Source organism: Hippopotamus amphibius, chromosome 14 (genome assembly GCF_030028045.1).
Source record: "Hippopotamus amphibius kiboko isolate mHipAmp2 chromosome 14, mHipAmp2.hap2, whole genome shotgun sequence".
NCBI lineage: Eukaryota > Metazoa > Chordata > Mammalia > Artiodactyla > Hippopotamidae > Hippopotamus > Hippopotamus amphibius.
The window spans coordinates 77,625,396-77,649,213 of record NC_080199.1 but is presented as its reverse complement, the minus strand read 5'-3'; the positions used below and the strand labels follow the sequence as shown (position 1 = coordinate 77,649,213).

The following is a 23,818-nucleotide window of genomic DNA, read 5'->3' as shown; positions in this document are numbered from 1 at the left end:
TTCCACGGTGACCCCAGGACCTAAAACCCATAACCAGACTTAACCGGGCATCCCACCGGGCTGAACCGGGCATGGAACCACGCTTATCCAGGCCCTGGTGGGAGACGCCTGCGACATTGTTACTGAGTCTAAAGGATTTCATGGCCAAGGGTTCAGAGACCTAGAGCCATTTTTTCTTGTTTCTGGAACAAGCAGCAAAGCCATCTGTCTCTGAAATCGGCCTGCCGCTTTATTCCCAAGTCCCTGCCTGGACAGGGCGGGGAGGCCGTGAGGACCTGACGCTGAGTACAGTCAGTTTAGAAACAAAACAAGTGAAGAGGATGGGGGTGGGGGGGGGGGTTGGTGCTGGAAAAACAGGGCTCTGCTTGCAGGGAACTGAGTACACATCACTGGGCGGCCTGAGCCCGGGACAAAGACCTGCGCCCAGGACGCCCCTGCACGCTGAGTCCCAGGCATCCTGGCACTTTGGTGATATTAACGGCCCCTCTCTAATCCTTACACACATTTTAAACATCAGCCGGAAATGGAAACCTGGCAATGGGTGGCCCCTTTCACACCAGAGCGGGTCCAACAGGGCCCCCCCCAAAGGCCACTTCATTCTCCAGGAGAATGTGCCTTATTTTAACTTGCTATTTCCTGCTGATCAGGTAGGTTACAGGTTAATTTGCAGATTATCTGTGGCCAGTAGAGATGCAAATCGTTTCTGCCTTGCAGAAAAGATAACCACAAAGGTTGTGGTCTTACTGCCTGAAGGCATTAACCAGTTTTGTCTCCAGCTTAGCAAACCTCTCTCGGCCTTTCCTGCCAGACCGTCTAACACCTGCTCCGAGGCACCCCCAAGCCCCCTGCCCTCACACACCAGCAACATCAGCCTCTGACACAAGCTCACAGTTGATCTGCAGACTGGTCGGGCTTTATCACCTTGAAATTTGGACCATGACACATTTGATCTGTATTCAATCACCCCTGTCCCATTACTCGTTTCACCTTTATAATTTTCTGTTGAGTCTGTGTTATGTCACAGCTTCTGCCACTATTATCATACACTCTTAAAACGATTTCATAATATAAACGTTGTAGATTTTGTAGCAGTTATATGAGGATCTTGGAGAGTAGAATTAAAGACCAAGTCTTCCTCTAATTATGGGTCTTTTCCAAAGACCAAAAAAATAATAAAAGTAAAAACAACAAAAAGTTTTATCACAAAGTTAAGATTTCCAAATAATCAAGTTCCACTTTTTCCATATACCTGATCACTGCCCACCTACACAGGCAGCTGGCTACTCATTTCAAACCAGGCTCTTTCTCCTCAAACTGGTTCTCTTTTTCTAGAGAATCCAATACTCTAGTCTAATTTAGAAACCATGACTATCATTGTCTCTTAAAATATGCTACTTTCCACTGATTTGCCAGTTTCTTTACACAGCAAATGACATTTACTGAACATGAAGTGCCAGACAGGGCAGCAGACAACTCCTGTGTTTGAACAAACAGGCAAAGAGGGCCCAGGGCAGCTGTTAAAGCGAGCTGCCACCTTTCCCTGACGCTTTAGAAGCTGTAACCCTCCGCTACCGTGATTCTCAACTCCCGTCTCCTCTCCGCGATTTTCTACCGTCTATGCCTTTCTATCTCTGCTCTCTCTTGTTTTTCCATGTTATCACTGTAGATGCTATACTGCAGTTCCTTACACGGACCTACTTAGCTTCCAGAGCTTTTGAGAACGTCCCTCTGCTCCGCTCACCCGCCCGATTCCGCATCGGACGTCCCCACGGCTGCAGGATCCGTGCAGCCTGGCCGCTCTTGTCTCTGCCCCACGTGCGGCAATAATTACCTTCACGTCACCCCGAGGACAGGGGGTCCTGGGACTCCCGGGGGCCCGGGGCTCCAGCAGGAGGGCAGAGCTGAGCACGGACGGCGGAGCAGTCTGACCCCTTCTCCACACCACACTGCCTCTCAGCACAGCCCCGGTTCCAGAAATTTCCAACAGGAACTTAACCATGCCTGACCCCTTGGGGGAAGCAAAGGGATGCTTAGAAAGAGTACATCACTTGACCAAAGTCACAGAGCAAGCATGAGAACTTGGGCCACAAACTTATGTCCTTCCAGCTATAAACGGTCATCTTCAATGACTGAGTCACAAACATTTAAGCCCCCGGCCCCCAAATCTCCTCCACAGCGTCCGCACATCTTTCTCATTTCGTGTTGCCTTGTACTTGACTTCTTCTATGAGGTCTTAATGCTCTTTGCTCAAGTACCTTGTAGGGTCTTTGGGGACTGACATGTACACACAACTGTATATAAAACCGGGACCCAACAAGGACCTACTGTACAGCACAGGGAACTATAGTCAGTGTCTTGTAATAACCTATTAGGGAAAAGAATCTGAAAAAAGTATGGATAACATCTCTATAACTTTTTTATCCCTAGTTCAGGGACCAATAAAACATTTATTAAGTGAACGGATGATGTGGAAAGGATAGTAAAAATCTGTGTAAACTAGAACACTTTTGAGTGTGCTGGGGAAAGGTGCAGCTATTTTTATGTGATGTTTTGTTCTTTAAGACTTCGTTTTACAGTAAGATAAATGTTAGTTATCTATTCTGTGAATATCATGAGACAGAATGTACATACACGTGACTGCTGAAGGCCAGAGCTGACACCTCACAGGGATGTTCCCTGGCAACAGGCCTCTTGGACAAGCCTTCACCCCATGGGAGCGTGTCCTCCTTCTCACCATTGTTATGGGGGCTTCACGGAAAACACCGGGGAGGTACTGACCATGACACCCTTCAGCACAGGTGTGCAACACAGGAAACTCCTGGGAATATTTACCCCAAACCCCTTAAGATGTTTTGAAAACTGTGTGAAATTAAGTACCGCCACTTTAGTTGAATTCTCTAAGAAATTAAATGCAAATGCAAACAGGCAATAAAATTACACTGCAGTTTTCCCTCTGCAGGGCATTCAGATAATACGGAAAATGGTTAATGTTCAATATGTGTATTAAAGAAAACACGAAGTTTACATATTATCATAGTACCCAGAACACAGCCCTAGTCCTACAGAGAGCTACTTGCTATTAATCCAAACATCATGTACGCTAATACAGTCAGCCTTTTTCCTTAAACCTTTCTGGCCAACTTGTTAACAGGTGTTAATATGTACCTACATTAACCAGTTTAACGTCTCCCTCGGTCCCTCCTGTCCCCAGGGAAGTGAAACTAGCTATTGTTAAAGTGAAACCAAGAGGTCAGTGGCTTGGAAGACAAAGAGAAAAAACCAAAATCCTAGAAAACCCACCTCACAGATAATCAGGGCCTGAATAATTAGGAGTTTGCTGGAACCCTGGACTGTTCTGGACAATAACAAGTGCCGACAAAGATGTGGAGAAATCAGAGCCCTCCCACCCTGCCCATGGCGGGGTAAACCGGTGCGGCCACTCCAGAAAGCAGATGGGCAGCTCCTCAAAAAATAGGAAATACAAGCTATCTTACGACCCAGCAATTCCACGCTTAGGTATCTACCCAAGGGAATCACGAGGGTGCCCGCACAAAACCCTGCACCTGGGTGTTCACAGCCACATTACTGCTAACAGTTACAAAGCGGAAACGAGCCCCGTGCCCACCCACGGATGCAGGAATAAACCGAACATAACGTGCCCGTAGATTTGAACATCATTTGGCCATAGAAAGAAGCACCAGTACATACTACACGTGGATGGACACTGAAAACACTACCCTACGGGACAGAAGCCCGTCACAAAAGGCCACATATTATGTGATTCCGTTTATAGGAAACGTCAAGAACAGGCACATGCATGGAGACCGAAAGCAGACCAGTGGTTGCAGAGGCCAAGGGGGATGGGGAAACTTTTAGAAAGCTATGTTGCACACGCCCGCGAATCTGGCCATAATCCATCCTTACAAGATGCACTGTTTTACCTCCTGCTCCGACAGACAAACATCTCTCAGCTGTCCTTGGATAGGACAGGTGAGGTCATTGACTCACGCCCAGCAGGTAAAGCCAAGACCCCACATACCTTTGTTTTTTATGTTTCAGAAAGTAATTTTTTTTCTAAAATGTTTTATTTTTTTTTTCTTTATTGGAGTGTAATTGCTTTACAGTATTGTGTTAGTTTCTGCTGTACAACAAAGTGAATCAGCTGTGTGTATACATATATCCCCATATCCCCTCCCTCTTGAGCCTCCCTCCCACCCTCCCTATCCCAGCCCTTTAGGTCTTCACGAAGCATCAAGCTGATCTCCCTGTAAGCAGGTAGAATGTTTATAGCATACACGTGATTCAGCCACAGAAGAAACCGTGGTGTCAGAAGAGGAAATCCCTGACCTTCCAGCTCAGCACAGCGGCCAACTCAGTCTGAACGTCACCCTCGCAGGCATCGATGGACCAATATTCTAAAACTGCCACAGGTTAAGAAGACGTGAAATAACCATCTTTTAAAAAGGCACGTGAGGGGGAGGGTGGATGAAAAATCAGTGATCCATCTCCCTCCAGGAATGGCTCAAATGTCCACGGGAACCAACTACCTCGATACTGAGAGCCGTGTGCCGCCCCCGGCCAACGTCCCCAGCTCCCGCACAGCTGCGCCTCCTCCTGAAATGGGCCCGGGCCGCTCCTCTCCCGCTCCGGCCCTGCTCTTGCAGGCCCGAAGGGGACGAGAAATCTCAGGGGGATCTTAGCTACATGAACTTTCCTTTCTTTAAAAAAAAAAAAATCTTGTTTTGAGTGACACAAAATTCAGGTCACCTAGAAATGCACATTTAAACCCCCGTGTATACGGCCACTGACCCAACATAATGTGCATGTCAGCTCCATGTTCAACGGGGGTCTCACTACTCTAGAATATTCTCTGAGGACTCTCTGTGTGCGGGGGAAGCTGCCAGAGTCCAGGTAACTGGAGGCAGCGGAGACACGTGGGTCCCCTGCTGCTGACCTAAAACGTGGACCTACAGCTGGGCAGATGCACCAGAAACCTGCACAGCGGAGGCCCCCACACGCGTCTCTCCATCCCCGCCTCTCGTCTGTGCTTCTCTGGTCCTCAGAACCACCCCCAACTCCTCTCGATGGACCACCATCCCTCCATCCCCGACTCTCATCTGTGCTTCTCTGGTCCTCAGAACCACCCCCCCCCTCGACTCCTCTCAATGGACCACCATCTCTCCATCCCCGCCTCTCGTCTGTGCTTCTCTGGTCCTCAGAACCCACCCCACCCCCCGGCTCCTCTCGATGGACCACCATCTCTCCATCCCCGCCTCTCGTCTGTGCTTCTCTGGTCCTCAGAACCCCCCCCAGCTCCTCTCGATGGACCACCATCCCTCCATCCCCGCCTCTCGTCTGTGCTTCTCTGGTCCTCAGAACCCCCCCCCCGGCTCCTCTCGATGGACCACCATCCCTCCATCCCCGCCTCTCGTCTGTGCTTCTCTGGTCCTCAGAACCGCCCCCCCGGCTCCTCTCGATGGACCACCATCTCTCCATTCCCGCCTCTCGTCTGTGCTTCTCTGGTCCTCAGAACCACCCCCGACTCCTCTCGATGGACCACCATCCCTCCATCCCCGCCTCTCGTCTGTGCTTCTCTGGTCCTCAGCACCCCCCCCCCCCCGCCCCCGGCTCCTCTCGATGGACCACCATCCCGTGATGACTCATCTCCCCTAGCTGCCTGGAAACCCCATGGGGGACCAGGCTACACAGGCCCTGTGTCACCGTAGCTCCATCACTCAGCACGCGTCTGTGCGGGGCGCACCTGACAGGCGGCCGTCCGGGGGCGAGCTGCGGCGGGGTTAATCCTGCCGCCGCCTCCCGGCAGCTGGGAACTGCTCTTGCTGCATTATTGGCGATGTGATCCCTCCAGGCGCCAACGCAAAGGCGCCCTCCCCGGGGCCTCCCACCCGCTGCCCTGCAGCCTGGGACACGGTGACCACCTGCTCTTCTCCAGGCTCCAGGGACGCCCCGGCCACTGCCTACCCTGGTGCCCCCCGTCTAGTCAGCGCCCACCCTCCACCCTCTGTTCCACACGGGGGTTCCTCCAGCCCCGTACGCCTGACGGACCACTCACCGCCTCCCCTTCCCTGCTCGGGGGTAAACTCTCCCGCCAACCGGGAGCATCTCCACCGGGACCCGGCAGCCCCCCAAGACGAGAAAACCTCCCGCGTCTCCTGCTAACACTGCCCGCTCTCCCCGCTGCCCACACCCACGGCCTGAGAACACCCCACGTGCCCCCTCCCCCAGGGCCTCACCCGTCTCCTGCCCCCACCCCCAGGTCTCTGCGTCCATGTCCACGTCCCTACCTCGGGCTGTGCTACCCTCACCAGGACCTGTGATCACTTTTCTGCCATCCATGCGTTCCACGCCCAACGCCACAGCCTCAGGGAAAGGTCCTGAAGTGCATCTCCAACCACAGCCAGCGCGGTTCCCACTCCCATCCCTTCCTGGGTCGAAAGTCAACCTCCCCAGGCCGGCCTTCAGGCTCCCATCATTCACACCCGCCCTGACTCTCAGCGACTTTCTATGGAGCTCCCAGGATGTGCAAGGCCAGCAGGAAGAACAGGACTCGCCTCAACCCCCGCCCCATGCGGGTGCTGCAGACCTCGGTCCACCTGCACCTCTGCGGGTCCGCGCTGCCCCACCTGCACAGAGACCTCCCAGGCCACGAGGCCTCTCAACGTCCCCCGAGATCTGCCTCCCGTGCCCCTCCTCCCACAGCCCCCGCGTCCCCCTCCACCCGCGACCCTGATCACACCCCGGGAGCGGGCAGATCAGCTCTGTCCCTTGGAGCCCGAGGAGTGGGCGTGGTCCTCTGAGAGCCGGAGGCTGGGCTCTCCCACCACGTTACACACGCACAGAACTGGTTCCTGATTCAGAAGAGACCCTGGTGTCCCCAGGATATGCGGAGTGGGTGAATGGCTGGAGCAGAGGAGGAGGAGAGCCCTGGAGCCCTGCATCCTGAAGGACACTGAGCTTAGTGCAGGGAGGAGGGGACAGGGCAGAGCCAGGCGGCAGGCACACGGCCACCAGCAGAGCTGCACGGGGCAGAGAGCAGCAGAGGGTCCCAAGTACTGAAAAAAGGCACGGATGGGAAAACTCGGAGATCGCTGTTTCACTTGGAAAGTACTCCCACTACCTGGATGAAGCACATCAAATTACATCAGCTAGAAATAAACGCAGGGGGAGGACGCAGGTGGCGGCCCCCCATGCCTCTGCCAAACTCCTGGAAGAGGAGGCCACAAAGCCACCGGACAGCACGGCTGGCAGAGAACCAGAGGCAGCTGGGGCCACGATGATCTCAGTGACCTCTGCGCCCAGCCCCCTGTGACCCTGAGGCCTCAGAAACAGAGGTCTGGGTTTTCCTGGTCCTTTTCCCTTTCCTGGGACACTGAAGGAATTCATGGGTCTGAAAGCCCAGGAGCATGTGACCAGTGACAGCATAGGTGACGCCGCCTTGAAAAAACAGTTTGCTGCCAAAGTGTCACAACGCAGAGCCCAGCGTCTGCTGGAACGGCTTCCCGAAGGACAGGATTAATAAAGGCTCTGTGTTGATTCTGCCCCGTTTGCACAAACCCACTCCTACCCAGCGGCCCCCGCTAAGGCCCTTGTAACTCAACAGCAGCCCAAGTGTGACTCTGCGGAAACGCAATCGCTTTCTTGATAAATTAGCCAATTAGAATCTCCCCAGGACACACAAACGCCAAATGCACGACGACTTCCTACCCTCTCTCGGAACTGCTTTATTCTTCTCTCCATTTCATGGATTTTCCCCAATAGTCCTGTTGCCCATTTCAAACCAGCTGCCCGTGGGGCACGTCTCTCTAAAACCTGTATTTTCCATGCAGAAAATTAATGTGTCCACTGCATCACTATGCTTTGCTTTCACTTCCTGAAATTTAAGGCTGCGAAACCCTGAAAGGTAGCTTCTCTCCAGGGCGGGGACTGGGCACAGCAGCCGGACTCAGGCCCTGATGCAACCCAAACTCATTTCCTCTGGAGCCTTAAGTCAGGGCGCGTGGTCGGGCTCCTGTCTGCCTGCGGGGCTGGCGCCCTGGGGCGCCGGGGCATCGCTTTTGCAGGGGGTTGCCACTGCTGTTCCACGTCTCACGCCCTTCCCCGTCTGAAGCCTACGTTCAGCCCCTGCACCCGGAAGACGTGACCTTGGCATACCCTCGTCATGCCCTCAACGCCTGTCCTTGGTCCCACTTCTCACCTGTAATCACTGGTAAGGCATCGAATTTTCGCAGTTACTCCCCAGCTTCCTAATTTTCCACTTTTACCTTGACGTTAACTCTACTTCGTGTGAGCAGGTGCAGGCAAGAGCACTTCTTATCGTCCACACATGTGAAGCGTCACACCCCTGTCTCCCCACTTGGTGGTGGTGACGGTTAATGTCACGTGTCCACGTGGCTGGGCTGCGGGGTCGGTTGTTTGGTCAAACACTAGTCTCGATGTTGCTGTGGAGGCACTTTTGAATGTGATTAACAGTTAAATCGGGAGACTCCGAGTCAAGCAGATGACCCTCCACCATGTGGGCGGGCCTCGTCCAATCAGCTCACGGCCTTCAGAGACAGAGGCCCCCACAGAGGAAGGGATTCAGCCCCAAGGCTGCCTTCGCTGCAAGGCTGCGACAGCAACTCCTGCGAGACTCCCCAGGCCAGCGAGCTGCCCTGTGGACTGTGCTCTTGGCAGCCCACGACTGCATGAGCCAGTTCCTTAAAATCAACCCATTTCTCAGGCGCTCTCTCTCCTATATGTTGATCAGTTCTGTTTCTCTGGAAGAAACTGTTAAATCCAGACAATCAGAAATCTTCAATAAAACGTCTCATATAATCTCTAAAATGCATGCCTTGTACGTTAAGACAAATGACGTGCTTAAGGTTTCCAAAATGAGAGCACGTTCAAAGACCAGATGTGCAGAACTGTCAATAATCACAGCGTCAAAACTGAGCGGCCGCTGATGGACTCGAAATGAAAGAAGTAAAGGATTTCCAGAGGTAAAAATCAAAGTCCTGACTTCATTTGGCCCTTTCAAAGCTCAGTCTCTTAATTCTCCGCATCGATTTACTTCTTACAGAATGGATTTCCAAGTAACTTTACAATAAATTACAGCCTTGAATCAGAAAAATCTAAATTATAGTCCCTAAAACATCCTACTCATAGCAGAACGTTGCCAATAAATAAAATCCCTTGTGGAAAAAAAAATCTTTCATAAAGCAGTATAATTCTACCGAGTGCCTGTCACGTGTGCTGGGAACAGTTATAAACAAAAGCACGTACTGTACAATCTTTGGTCACACACACACGTGTCTCCTCAGTGCCACGCACACGTCACAGCGAGGTGCCCTGGTCTCCATTCTTAGGAAAGGCTTATGTTAAGTTACACAAAGGGGGGACGTGCCCAAATCAGTAATGAATACAATTGCAGAGCAGGTCCCCTGAGGAGCAAACGGAACGCAAAACGAAGGTGCTTTTCAGGAGCCTGACTCCCAGCGCCTGCCCTGAAAGGCGTGAGCTGTTCCCGGGGGCACGACTCGCACACCCCCTCAAATTCTGTAACAGCAAAGCGACCACACTTTCCCTGCATGCTACCACTTGACCTTAGACACAGAACAAAAAGCAAACAATGCGTTTTCCTTTCACTCCGATCTCCATGAAGATAACGAAAGAGCTATTTCATTTTAAATTGGCAGATTGGACCCATCCTACCTTTCCAAGTCTTCAAAAGGCCACCACCGAGGTCACAGTGCAGAAGGGGTGAGCTTATTTTAGGTCCCGGTCACTCAGCAAGAGATCTCAGCCCATGAAAATATCAGAGCTTTGAACTTTGTCCTGCACAGAACACAAAAACCCACCAGTGTGATTTGTAGGTTCGAGCTGCTGCCTGGCATTAAGTTAATGTATAACAAGAATTACACATCAGAGGGAAAAAAACCCAACAAGTTAAATACACACTCCAGAAGAGCCCACACCGGCAGCCACAACGAGAAAGTGCTCATGCTGGCAACGCGCTGGCCCTGTCTGTGCGTTGCCCCCTCTTGCCCCCGCGTGCAGGACACTCGCTTGGGACCAGGCGGTGGGTGTGCGGACCGGCGACGGCCGGGCCCACCTCTGACCCAGTCAGCAGGGCTGGGTTCTGTTCAGCTGCGTGGTTTGGGCTTCAGGGCAAAAGCAGTGTGACTCCTTGGTTTCAGGTAGAATATTCTTCCTGGAGGATTTTCTGCCTGGAGTGTCAATATCCAAATGACGTTAACACTGATTTCTCCACAGGAGTTATTCTCAGGGAGCACAGATACCAGATACCTATTCAAAACCAGTCACTCAAGCACGGTGGTTGGCGCTGCCGCGGACAGAGCAGCGCCAGGCAGCATCTTAGACGACTGGAGAACCATGATGGGTATGACACAGCTCTCAAACCATCCCGTGCCTTTCCAGTGTCCGTGTAAACTCATATTTTTGGTTGTGGATGACTCACAGATAAGAGAAGTCCTTCTGTATTAGGTGGGAATCTTGTTTTTTAATAAATTTATTTATTTATTTATTTATTTATTTATTGGCTGCATTGGGTCTTTATTTCTGTGCGGGCTTTCTCTAGCTGCAGAGAGCGGGGACTACTCTTCACTGCAGTGCACAGGCTTCTCATTGTGGTGGCTTCTCGTTGTGGAGCCCAGGCTCTAGGCACGTGGGCTTCAGCAGTTGTGGCACATGGGCTCAACAGTTGTGACTTGAGGGCTCTAGAGCGCAGGCTCAGTACTTGTGGAGCACAAGCTTAGCTGCTCTGTGGCATGTGGGATCTTCCCGGCCCAGGGCTCAAACCCGTGACACCTGCCTTCGCAGGTTCTTAACCACTGCACCACCAGGGAAGCCCGGGAATCTTTTATATCTACATCCCCAAGGATGTTTAAAGACTCTGTAACGTAAAATGTGCAACGAAAATCTAACTGGAAATGATGTTTGTCATTGATTTAAAACATTCCTATCGATCACCATCAGTTAAGGGTTCAGGGAATCACTCTTTGTATTCAAGTAAGACAGAGGATTATGCTAAATTCTAAATTGCTTTTTAGGGTAAGAAGATGGTAGTTCATTAAAATCCTGATAAACATTCACTAAATCAACAGATAGAAGTCATGAATATTAGTTGGCATGTTTGAAATTAGTACATCTTCCAAAGATATCCAAGAAAAGGATAGGCAACTCTTCCATAAGATGTTATAAAATTAATGTACTTCCGTGGTTACTAAATAATTAGCCTTCATTTTGTAAACCGTAGAAATCACATTTCTCAGATCATTCTACGAGAAGATCAAGAATGCTTCTGGAGTCACTCCCATCAGGAAACACCCACGAGCCTCCTGGATAGCTTCCTCCACAAGAGGGCAGACAGCAGTATCAAGCAGTATCAGCAGTATTTTGTCTTGTGGAACTGAAAACCACAGCCACAGAAAGACAGAGGGAATGAAAAAGCAAAAGACTTTGTACCAGATGAAGGGACAGGATAAAAACCCAGAAAAACAACTCAATGAAGAGGAGATAGGCACCCTTCCAGAAAAAGAATTCAGAATAATGATGGTGAAGATGATCCAGGACTTTGAAAAAAGACTGGAGGCAAAGATAAAAAAGTTTACCAAAGACCTAGAAGTAAAGAGCAAATAAACAGAGATATGCAACACAATAACTGAAATGAAAAATACACTAGAAGGAACCAATAGCAGATTCACTGAGGCAGAAGGGCAAATAAGTGAGCTGGAAGACAGAACAGTGATAATCACTGATGCAGGAAAGAATAAAGAAAAAAGAATGAAAAGAACTGAAGACAGCCTAAGAGACCTCTGGGACAATGTTAAACACACCAACATTCGCATTATAGGGGTCCCAGAAGGAGAAGAGAGAGAGAAAGGACCCAAGAAAATATTGGAAGAGATTCTAGTTGAAAACTTCCCTAACATGGGAAAGGAAATAGCTACCCAAGTCCAGGAAGCTCAGAGAGTCCCAGGCAGGATAAACCCAAGGAGAAACACGCCAAGACATATAGTAGTCAAATTGACAAAAATTAAAGACAGAGAAAAGTTATTAAAAGCAACAAGGGAAAAACGACAAATCACATACAAGGGAACTCCCACAAGGTTAACAGCTGATTTCTCAGCAGAAACTCTGCAAGCCAGAAGGGAGTGGCAGGATATATTTCAAGTGATGAAAGGGAAGCACCTACAACCAAGAATACTCTACCCAGCAAGGATCTCATTCAGATTCCATGGAGAAATCAAACGCTTTACAGGCAAGCAACAGCTAAGAGAATTCAGCACCACCAAACCAGCCCTACAACAAATGCTAAAGGAACTTCTCTAAGCGGAAAACATAAGAGAAGAAAAGGACCTACAAAGACATAAACAAAACAATTAAGAAAATGGTAATAGGAACATACATATCGACAATTACCTTGAATGTAAATGGACTAAAGACACAGACTGGCTGAATGGCTACAAAAACAAGACCCATATATATGCTGTCTCCAAGAGACTCACTTCAGACCTGGGGACACATACAGACTGAAAGTGAGGGGATGGAAAAAGATATTCCATGTAAATGAAAACCAAAAGAAAGCTGGAGTAGCAATACTCATAACAGATAAAATAGACTTTAAAATAAAAAATGTTACAAGAGACAAGAAAGGACATTACATAAAGATCAAGGGATCCATCCAAGAAGAGGAGATAACAATTATAAATATATATGCACCCAATATAGGAGCACCTGAATACATAAGGCAAATGCTAACAACTATGAAAGAGGAAATGCAAGGCAGAAATAGAGACACAGGTGTAGAGAACAAACACATGGACACCAAGTGGGGAAAGCGGGGAGGGTTGAGGGGGGATGAATTGGGAGATTGGGATACCAAATCGTACACTCTAAATATATGCTGTTTATTGTCTGTTAACTGTATCTCAATAAAAGTTCTTTAAAAAAAAATTGGCTAGTCTGGGAAAAGGTTATGAAGCAGTGCTTTGGGTTACCTTTAAATTTGTATCTAGGTTTGCAAAAAAAAAAAAAAGAATGCTTCTGAATTCCTGTAATCTGTATTTTGATAGAGAATCATAGGTGGATTGTTAAAGGTTTACTTAGGCTACGTGGGAACTTAATATATGTTAATTAATTAACTGAATGATTATTTTTAATATGTTCAAGAAAAAAAGAGAAGCAGCCAGTGACTCTTCACTTAGCGCTTGACGTAACGTCTCACGACAGTCCTGTGCAGGAAATTAGCTTTTCTGGGTGACTTTTAACAAGCTTCCCGACCTCGCCGAGTCTCCTCTCCGTCACAGGGTGGGAGTCCTAACGCCGACTCACTCTGCTGCACGTAGGACGTGAACCAGTGCATGAAACACCCAGGCAGCTCCCCGTCAGAGGATGCTTACGCGATTGCTTCAAGAATCACACAGGGCGAAACCAGGATTTGAACAAATGCTCCAAATTTCCAACCCCAGTGCGGAGAGCAGTGCAGGCCACCTCGCGTCCTCCCCCAGGCCAGGCGCGCTGGCAGGTGAGGCCACTGTCAGCCAATGGAGGACGTTATAAAGTAATGAAAGCCTTGATGTGCATCTCTGAAAACTTTCCACGTAGAAAGAGTTTCAACTTTTGGACATGACGCTTTTTTGAGTACTAAGTTTAAGGCGTGAGGATGCCTGGTCAGATGTTTCTAGTTCTGCCATCAATCTTGGTTTGAGTTGATGGCATTTTCGTAGGGGGAGAATTATGTCTACGTTGAAGGAAACGTGTATCCACTACCTCTGACTTATAGCTGAAAAACGTGTGTTCAATTTATGTGATTTTTGAAACATTCAGCCCTCTGTTAAAACAACCTCAACATGCAAATGAAAGAAAACAAGATGAAGAGATTTAGACTTAGTGAGAGTCCTGGAAATAATAACTCCAAAAAAGGTTGTAACCTCATCACGAGGAAGTCGTGGGGGCGTGTAGAGCGATCTCTCTCTACCTGTGCAGGCAAGTTACCAGGAGTAGGAAACGTATGTGGGTAGATGTGCTTCTTGAGAAGCTCCCTACACCCCGACCCCAAATGCAGCCCCGCTGCCCTGTGAGCAGCCCCACCCCGCAGCAGAGAACAGGGCCAGGACACGAGGGCCGCTGTGGGAGCCCCAGCTCCGGGGGGCCCCACGGGGTCTGTGCGGATGGACGAGTCCTTGTTTAACGGCCCTGCTGAACGACGCAGAGCAACACAGTGAGTGTTCCATGTCAGTAAAGTCTGCACGGCAAACGCTACTTAACCCCATCAGTAGCACCCAAAATGACTGGAAATGAAGGTTTTGAAACATTAAGGGATGCAGCTTAAGGAAGGATAAAGACAGGACCATAAAATCACACCACTGACGCCGTGCTAACCTCATCTTTACGCTAAGGGTGGTGGGAAGACTCCCAAAGCCCTTCTAGAAATAGAGAGCATGTCACCCAGCCAGGCAGGATTCTTCCTACAGGGAAAAAACCCAAAAAGGGGTTTTCCACAAGTGGGTTAATAATTTCAACACAACTTTTCCCTCAAACATGTATTGGTTGCCAGACTGTACAAGGTACTGATGACACACAGGAGAGCACAACTACTCCACCTTCAGCTCTCACTACGCGCCAGCGTCCGTGCTGCGAAGCCTCGGAAAGGCCCGAGGACGCAGGCCCCATCCCGGGTGACCGACGGGGGGCGGGAATCAGGCACTGAGTGAGTGCCGGAATCGGGCCCAGGCCGGCTGACTCTGGAGCCCGTGACCTTAGGCACTGCCTCAAGGGAAAACCACATTCTTTTACAACAGCGTCCAGAGACATTCCAAAGAATTATTAGAAAAAAAAGAGTACTCCTTTGTCAAAGAACTTAATGAAGAATTTTAGCTAACCAGCCATTAAAATTTAAGATGTTGAACTAAATCATCTGCTTCAAATTAATATTAGAACATGGTTAATAGCAGATAAATATTAAATATGAATATTAAAGCATGGGTAATACCAGTTTCATTCTCTAAAAGGAGCTTAAGCCATCAGTTATAACAGTCATTATTTATTGGTAACTAATAGCACAAAATATTGCAGGTTTGGGGGGAAAGGGGAGTGACTGTCAGTGGACATGGGGGTCTTTCTGGGGAGATGAACATGCTCTAAAGTTGACCATGGGGATGATTTGAATGACTCTGTGAATACACTAAAAACACTTCCATCCCGCACTTCACACGGGTGACCAGTATGGGATGTCAATTATATTTCTTTTTTCTTTTTAATTGAAGTATGAAAAGTGTTCGTTTCAGGTATACAGCAAAGTGATTCAGTGAGAGAGATATATATTCTTTTTCAGATTCTTTCCCCATATAGGTTATTACAAAATACTGAGTATAATTCCCTGTGCCATACAAGCAGGTCCTTGTTGGTTATCTATTTTATATACAGTAGTGTGTGTATGTCAATTATATTTCAATAAAGCTGTTTAAAAAAGCAGCACTATTTACAATAGCCAGGACATGGAAGCAACCCAGATGTCTATCAACAGAGGAATGGATAAAGATGTGGTACATATATACAATGGAATACTACTCAGCTGTAAAAAGGAATGAAACTGGGACATTTGTAGAGACATGGATGGACCTAGAGACTGTCATACAGAGTGAAGTGAGTCAGAAAGAGAAAAACAAATATTGTATATTAACACATATATGCGGAATATAGAAAAATGGTACAAATCAACCGGTTTGCAAGGCAGAAACAGAGACACAGATGTAGAGAACAAACATATGGACACCAAGTGGGGAAAGCGGGGAGGGTTGGGGGGGAATGAACTGGCAGATTGGGATTGCCATATATACATTACTAACAAGAAAAAAAATACCAATTGTACACTCTAAATACATGCAGTTTATTGTATGTTAGCCGTATCTCAATAAAAGTTCTTAAAAAAAAAAAGATGTAAAAAAAAAAAAGAAGCAAAGGAGGCTGGTGGCTTTGCAGTGGTGTCAATTTGTTCTTTGTTTCTCAGTTTCATATTGGAGTATAGTTGATTAACAGTGTCGTGCTGGTTTCAGGTGTACTATTCATTCTTAATAGAGTCGGAAGGTGCTAACAGGCAGGAGTGGTGACGAGTGAACCGCGGGGTTACAAGCTCAGCTCAGCCATTAGACAGAACGTGTGAGCTCAGGCCACTCTTTACACGTTCTGATCTGCAATGTGTGCGTGTTTCTTATGCAGATAGTAATACCCTCCCAGTACCGCGCCGCGTACAGTAGGCATGCTTACTCTGGTACTTGTTTTTAATCACTAGTACTATTAATCACTGTATACAAGTAACGTCATGTACACTCTGCTGTATTTAAAACAGACAACCAACAAGGACCTGCTGTAGAGCACAGGGAACTCTGCTCAATACTCTGTAATAACCTAGATGGGAAAAGAATTTGAGAAAGAATAGATACATGTATATGTATAACTGAATCACTTTGCTGTACACCTGAAACTAACACAACATTGTTTATCAACTATACTTCAATATAAAAGTTTAAAAAAAAAAAAAAATGTCATAATTGTGGAGCAAAACAAGCTCTTACTACAAGAAGACAGATGCAACGTTTCTCAGAAGCTTCTAAATGAAGCTTCATGGTAGCTCAAGGAACTGCTGCTAACAGGTTTTTAAGAGCACGCTCAGGGCTCGCAAGCACTGGCTTTAGGGCTGAATTTCATAGCTCTCATGCCTTTTTGGCCTACATGGGAGTTTTTTAAAAACTGAATTTGTTTTCGATATTTAAGAATAGAGAGATTTCACTTACGTGAAGATTTCTGGATTCTCCTGGAAAATAAGAAAGTTTGCTAACACTGGGCCACCTTCCCTTGGGACCCAACAGGCAGAACCTACAGAATTTCCATCCAAACTACGTAGCTCCTGTTCCCTGACTGGCCCCAAAAGGCAAAGGCATTTGCAACATCAGGGCTGTCACAGATACAAAGACCACCAGCCACAGCGCTCCACCACCCAGAGCTCAGAGACCAGCCAAAGATGACTGAAAACAGCCATAACTAAATCGGTGGGGTCCCTTAGGGTCAGCGAGGTTCACTTCCCAGACAGGGAAACAACGAGGCTCAAAGAAGTTACAGCAGTTACCTAAGGCAAACCGTATCATCCAGATCAACGGATACATGCCTGAGTTATTATATGGGCATTTGACTCTTTCTTCCAAATATCTCCAAGAACTTAATGTCACAGTTACAAGTGATGGTGAATCAGGGAAGTAAAGCAGTGTTTGTGTCCACCATGCTGTGATTAACTGAGAAATAATAAAAAAGATGAATAGATCATTTTCCACTTCTTTTTATACTAGGAAGAAACGAGGAGGCTCGTTAATAAAATGATAAGCATGGCTTCCCTGGTGGCGCATTGGTTAAGAATCCACCTGCCAGTGCAGGGGACACGGGTTCGAGCCCTGGTCTGGGAAGATCCCACATGCCGCGAAGCAACTAAGCCCGTGCACCACAACTACTGAGCCCACGTGCTACAACTACTGAAGCCCGTGTGCCTAAAGCCTGTGCTCTAGAAGAGAAGCCACCGCAATGAGAAACCTGCACACTGTAACAAAGAGTAGCCCCACTCTCCACAACTAGAGAAAGCCCACACGCAACAACAAAGACCCAACACAGCCAAAAATAAATATAAATTTATTAAAAAAATTAAATTTTGAAAAAAGCATGAGCTTATTTTTAACAGTTAAAAGCTTGTCAAACACCTATAATGAAAGAGAATGTAAAAAAAGAATATATGTTTATATATGTATGTATAAGTGAAACACTGTGCTGTACACCCAAAACTAACACAACATTGTTAATCAGCTATATTTCAATTTTTTTTTTTTTTTGGCCGTGCTGTGTGGCTTGTGGGATCTTAGTTTCCTGAACCTGGGCCCCCGGCAGGGGAAGTGCAGAGTCCTAACCAGTGGACCGCCAGCGAAGTCCCAATAAAAAAATTTTTAATAAAAAATAAAAATAAAATACCAAAAAACAGATTATCAACCAATCATCTATCATTTATTTAGATATATGGCGCTTCTTTAGAGAATTAACAGAAAACATGATAATTAAATTAAAGAGCCTCAAGGTGACAGAAAGAAGACGGCCATTTCCAGGGATCCTGCCAGGTTCCTGTGTGCTTAATCTGTCCTTGGACTGACCTGGCCCCACTAATCAAAGTAACTGGTTTCCTGGGAAAATAACATATTTTCGTGATCTGAAAAAGAGATATTAAAGGGAAACTATGATGTCATGGGGAAAAAGAGAGCAAATACTATGATAGATTTAACTGTATTTTCTCCGTTTTTGTTGTGTTACATGAAAAGTAACAGACCAAGGTCTTTGCTGCCTTTCTATAATTATACCTGGTTAAACAGGTTAAACTAACGGTGTGTTTACAAAACGATGTGAGGTAACTTCAGTATTGACACTGATACCGGATCTGTTTGTATTTAAATTCAACATGACTTACGTAGATATTCTTTATATAGTTGTGTTACTGAAAAAATGATGTAAAATAAATATGTTCAGTATACATGGAATCTTCTATTTCTTAAGGAATAAATACATCAAAATGGATATAAAGTTTATGAAATTTATACTTGGCCTCTATCTTTATAACAATCAGACTTCAGAAAGAAAAAGTACACCAGGGGCTGAGCAAACCCAGACTCCCTGCACCCACTTCAGTGCCTGGCACACAGCAGGCCTGCAAGAAATGCCAGGCTTTTAATTAAAAGTGACTATGCAACCATGTAAGAAAACAGTTTCCCTGCACAGCAATATTTAATACTGTTTTTCAAATTTAAGTTGCAGTATCTGAAACTAAACTAATCTTCAAGGTTTACTGTATTCTTATGTTTTCCAGTAATCAGTCTTTATGGAAGCCACTGAGATTTCTAGATTTTTCTTCTGTGGGAGAATAAAAAATACTTAAGTTCATGTCTCTCTAGTTTATTTTTATATTCTCAAGAACTAGCACCACGTCTGGAATAGAGGGGTTCCATAACAAATTCTTTAAAATAGATTAATAATATAGCTTTTATGTCAATAACGCATTATTCTGCTCGAGATCTAACTAAAGACTGAATACTTAGTAAGCAGTAGGCTAGTTAACTAATCAATACTACTCAACAAGAAGTAACCTAAACAACCTTGAAATATATCCTTTTCCCCCAGTCCTGGTCAGCAATTTTAGCTGTCTGACCTCTAATTTTGAGGTCAAGCGTGCTTTTCTTCAGACTTTCTGATTCTAAAACAATGGGGTAATGAAATGGCCCTCTGGTACCCACCTTCTTCAATAGAGAATATAAACTCTACTCTTTCCTTGGATGGTTGTGGAAGTTGCCCTAAACTGGCAATATGGAGTTTTAGTCTCCTTATTTTTGCCAGACAACATGGTTTCAAATTCTTTACTGTCTAATCCTCATGCCCCTTCAGTCACCAAAAAAAACAAAAACAAAAACATAAAAACAAGAAACAAACAATCATGATTAACATCATTACAACAAAACACTCCACTTCAGGATTAACAGCATGAGACACTCCACCCTACAGCACACTCCACCTGCCACAGCAGAACGCACAAGGCTGAGTCAAAAATCATCCGTGCTCCGGTTATAGGGAAACTTCTGTTGGCCGCACTGTCTTATCAGCGCTTTCCATTCAAGGCTACTGTCTCCCCAGTCACCGCTGTGCAGGTGTGAACACGTTACATCAGTTCATTTGTTTTTTTTTTTGTTTTGTTTTGTTTTTTAATTTTTTTTAATTTTTGGGGGGGTACACCAGGTTCAATCATCTATTTTTATACACATATCCCCGTATTCCCTCCCTTCCTTGACTCCCCCCACCTCGAGTCCCCCCCACCCTCCCCGCCCCAGTCCTCTAAGGCATCTTCCATCCTCCAGTTGGGCTCCCTTTGTTATACAACAACTTCCCACTGACTATTTTACAGCTGGTAGTATATATATGTCTGTGCTACTCTCTCGCTTCGTTTCAGTTTCCCCTTCACCCCCCGCCCCCTCCCATCCCTCGAGTTCTCCAGTCCATTCTCTGTATCTGCATCCTTGTTCTTGTCACTGAGTTCATCAGTACCATTTTTAGATTCCGTATATGTGAGTTAGCATACAATATTTGTCCTTCTCTTTCTGACTTACTTCACTATGTATGACAGATTGTAGTTCTATCCACCTCATTACATATAGCTCCATCTCATCCCTTTTTATAGCTGAGTAATATTCCATTGTATATATATGCCACATCTTCTGTATCCATTCATTTGTTGATGGGCATTTAGGTTGCTTCCATGTCCTGGCTCATCAGTTCATTTGTAACTGCAGTGCAAGCAAAAATGGACACCCCACTTGTGATCTGCACAAAAGAAGAGCAGCGTGCAGTGATGTGTTTTTTGTGGCCTGAGGGTGTACCATTATTTACTGAGGACTTTGTGCGCAGTATGGAGAAAGTGCTTTGTCGCAAAGAAGTGTGTATGAATGGGTAGAGAAGTTCAAGGAATGGCGCACAAGTGCTTGCCATCAAGAGGGAGCCAGACGCCCATCCATGGCTGATGACAACACTGAGCGTACACGTGAAATGATTCTGTCGAATAGACGAGTGACAGTGGGTTATGTGGCAAATCATTTGCAAATCAGCCATGGCTCTGCCTATGAAATAATCCACGACAAACTTAGGTTTCAAAAAGTTTGTGCAGAAGCCTAAACTTCAGATTAAATGCAGATAACTGCAAACCAAGGGCAATGTGCTCTTGCACAATAATGCATGTCCGCACACTTCCACCCACACTGTCGACACTCTTCAAAAACTTTGTTTTGAGGGCTTCCTAGGTGGCGCAGTGGTTAAGAATCCACCTGACAACGCAGAGGTCACGGGTTCGATCCGAGCTCCAGGAAGATCCCACATGCCGCGGAGCAACTAAGCCCGTGTGCCAAAAAAAAAAAACAAAAAAACAAAAAACAAAACAAAAAAAAAAAAAAAACTTTGTTTTGAGGTATTAAAGCATCCTCCCTATAGTCCTGATCTTGCTCCATCAGACTTTCACCTGTTTGGCTTGCTCCATCGGACTTTCACCTGTTTGGTCCCCTGAAAGCCGCCCTACGAGGACAAAGATTCACTTCTGATGAAGAAGTGAAGACAGCAGTGCATTTGTGGCTCGCAGCTCAGCCTGAAACATTTTTTAATGAGGGAATACGAAAGCTTGTTGACAGATGGGCAAAGTGTATTGAAAAGCAAGGAGGTTATGTCAAAAAATGGTGTATTTGTCTTTTCTAAAAGTTAATTAAAAGAAATGCTACAGGCAGAGTGCGGATAATTTTTGACTCACACTCATATATATTCTTCTCAAATGCACATGGAACATACATCAAGACAGACAATATTCTGGACTACAAAACAAACTTCAACAATGTTTAAAGAACTGAAATCATACAGGATGTATTCTTCAACCATAACAGAATAAACTGAAAATCATTAACACAAAGATAAAAGGAAAAAATCTCCAAACATCTGGAAAGTAAACAACACACTTTTATATAATCCACAGGCCAAAGAGGAAGTCTAAAGAGAAATTTAAAAAATACATTTAGCCGAATGAAAATGAAAATGCAACATACCAAAATTTGTAGAACACAGCTAAAGCAGTGCTCTGAGGGTAATTTATAGCATTAAATAAATACATAAGAAAATAAGAAACTTCTCAAATTAGTAGTCTAAACTCCCACCTCAAGAACCAAGAAAAAGAGCAAAATAAACCCAAAGCAAGCAAAAGGAAAGAAACAATAAAGGCAAGAGAAGATATAAAAGAAACTGAAAACAGAGCAATAGCAAAAATCAATAAAATTAAAGCTGGTTCCTTTAAAAGATTAATAAAATTTCCAAAATTTCTAACAAGACTGACAAAGAAAAAAAAAGATAGAAAACACAATCTACCAATATTAGGAATGAAATAAGATAACACTACAGACCCTGTAGACATCAAAATAACTCCTACAATTCTATACACACAAAATGGACAACACAGACAAAATAAACCACTTGCTCAAAAAACGAAAACCACCACAATTCACAGAATATGAAATAGATAACTTCAATGGAACTTAACCATTTTTGGAAATTGAATTTGTCATTTCAAAACTAAGAAGAAATCTCCAGGCCCAAATGCCCTCACTGAAGAATTCTACCAAATATTTAAGAATTAACACCATTTCCACCCTTTGTCATTCAGGAAAAGGAAGACATTTTCTATTCATTTTATGAAGCCAGTATGATACAAAAATGAGAGGAAGACAGTACCTAACACCACCACAAAAAAACAAACGAAAAAAAACCCAAATACAGACCAACATCCCTCATGAATATAGACATGAGGATGCTTAATAAAACAAAAGAGAATACAGCAGTATATAAAAATAATTATGCACATGACCAAGCAGGGTTTATTCCATTTCGGTTTATTCCAGGGATCCAAGACTGGTTCAATATTTGAAAATTAATCAATATAATTCATTATATTAAGCAGGCTAAAGCAAAAAGTCATATGATCATATCAACTGATAGAAAAAACATTTGATAAAATTCAGTCATCATAAAAAAAAACACTCTCAAAAAAATGGAATAGAGGCCAATTTCCTCAACTTGATAAGGAACATCTACCAAAAACCTACTTCTAACGTTATACTTAATGGTGAAAAGACAGGATGCTTTCCCTCTAGGATCAGAAAGAAGAGACAAGGACATTTGCTCTCACCACTCTTATTCAACATTGCATGAAAAGTTCTAGCCAGTGCAATAAGGCAAGAAAAGGAAATGAAAGGCATATAGATCAGAAAGGAAGAAATTAAACCACCCCATTTGCAGATGACATGATTATCTACATAGAAAATTCCAAAGAATCTACAAAAAACTCCTCGAACTAATTAGTAGCTCTACAAGGTTACATGATACAAGTTAAACATACCAAAAAAAAAAATTACTGTATTTCTATATACTAGCAATGAACACATAGACATTGAAATCAAAAATACAATACCATTCACAGGTGCTCCAAAAAGTGAAATAATTACATGTAAATCTATGCAAACATGAACAGGAATTATATGCTTAAAAGTACACAATACTGATGAAAGAAACGGAGAGACATATTGTGTTCACTGATTGGAAGAGTCAACATAGTAAAGACATCAATTCTCCCCAAATTCCAGCAAGATCATTTTGTAGGTATGAGAAAATTATTCCAAAATTTATGTGGAAAGGAAAAGGAGCTAGACTAGCTATGACAATTTTGAAAAAGATTAAAGTGGGAGGAATCAGTCCACCCAATTTCTCATAGTATAGTAATGAACACTGTGATGTTGGCTGAGGTATAGACACACAGCTCAACGCAACAGAAAAGACAACTCACAATCAGACCTACACAAATATGCCCACTGATTTCTGATAAAGGTGACAAAGCCTTTGAACAGAAGAGAAATAGCCTTTTTAACAAAAAAGGAGCTGGAGCAATTAGACACCTACAGGCAAAAAAAAGCAAGCAAACAAACAGAAACCTCACAAAAAAACCACAACCTAAATTTCACACTTTATACAAAAACAAACTCAAATGGATCATGGACTTAAATGTAAAACTATGAAACTTAAAAAAAAATAATAGAAGAAAATCTTCAAGATCTAGGGTTAGGCAAAGAGTTCTTAGACTTGACACCAAAAGTAAAATCCAAAAAAGGAAAAAAAATCAATAAATTAGACCACATCAAAATTA

At 45.1% G+C, this 23,818-nt stretch overlaps 1 protein-coding gene across 1 annotated transcript in view; it reads right to left on the bottom strand.

Moving 5' to 3' along the window:
- LOC130835613 (collagen alpha-1(I) chain-like) overlaps positions 1 to 23,818 on the bottom strand; it is a 73,808-nt gene that overhangs the window by 40,229 nt on the left and 9,761 nt on the right. The window lies entirely within an intron of this gene.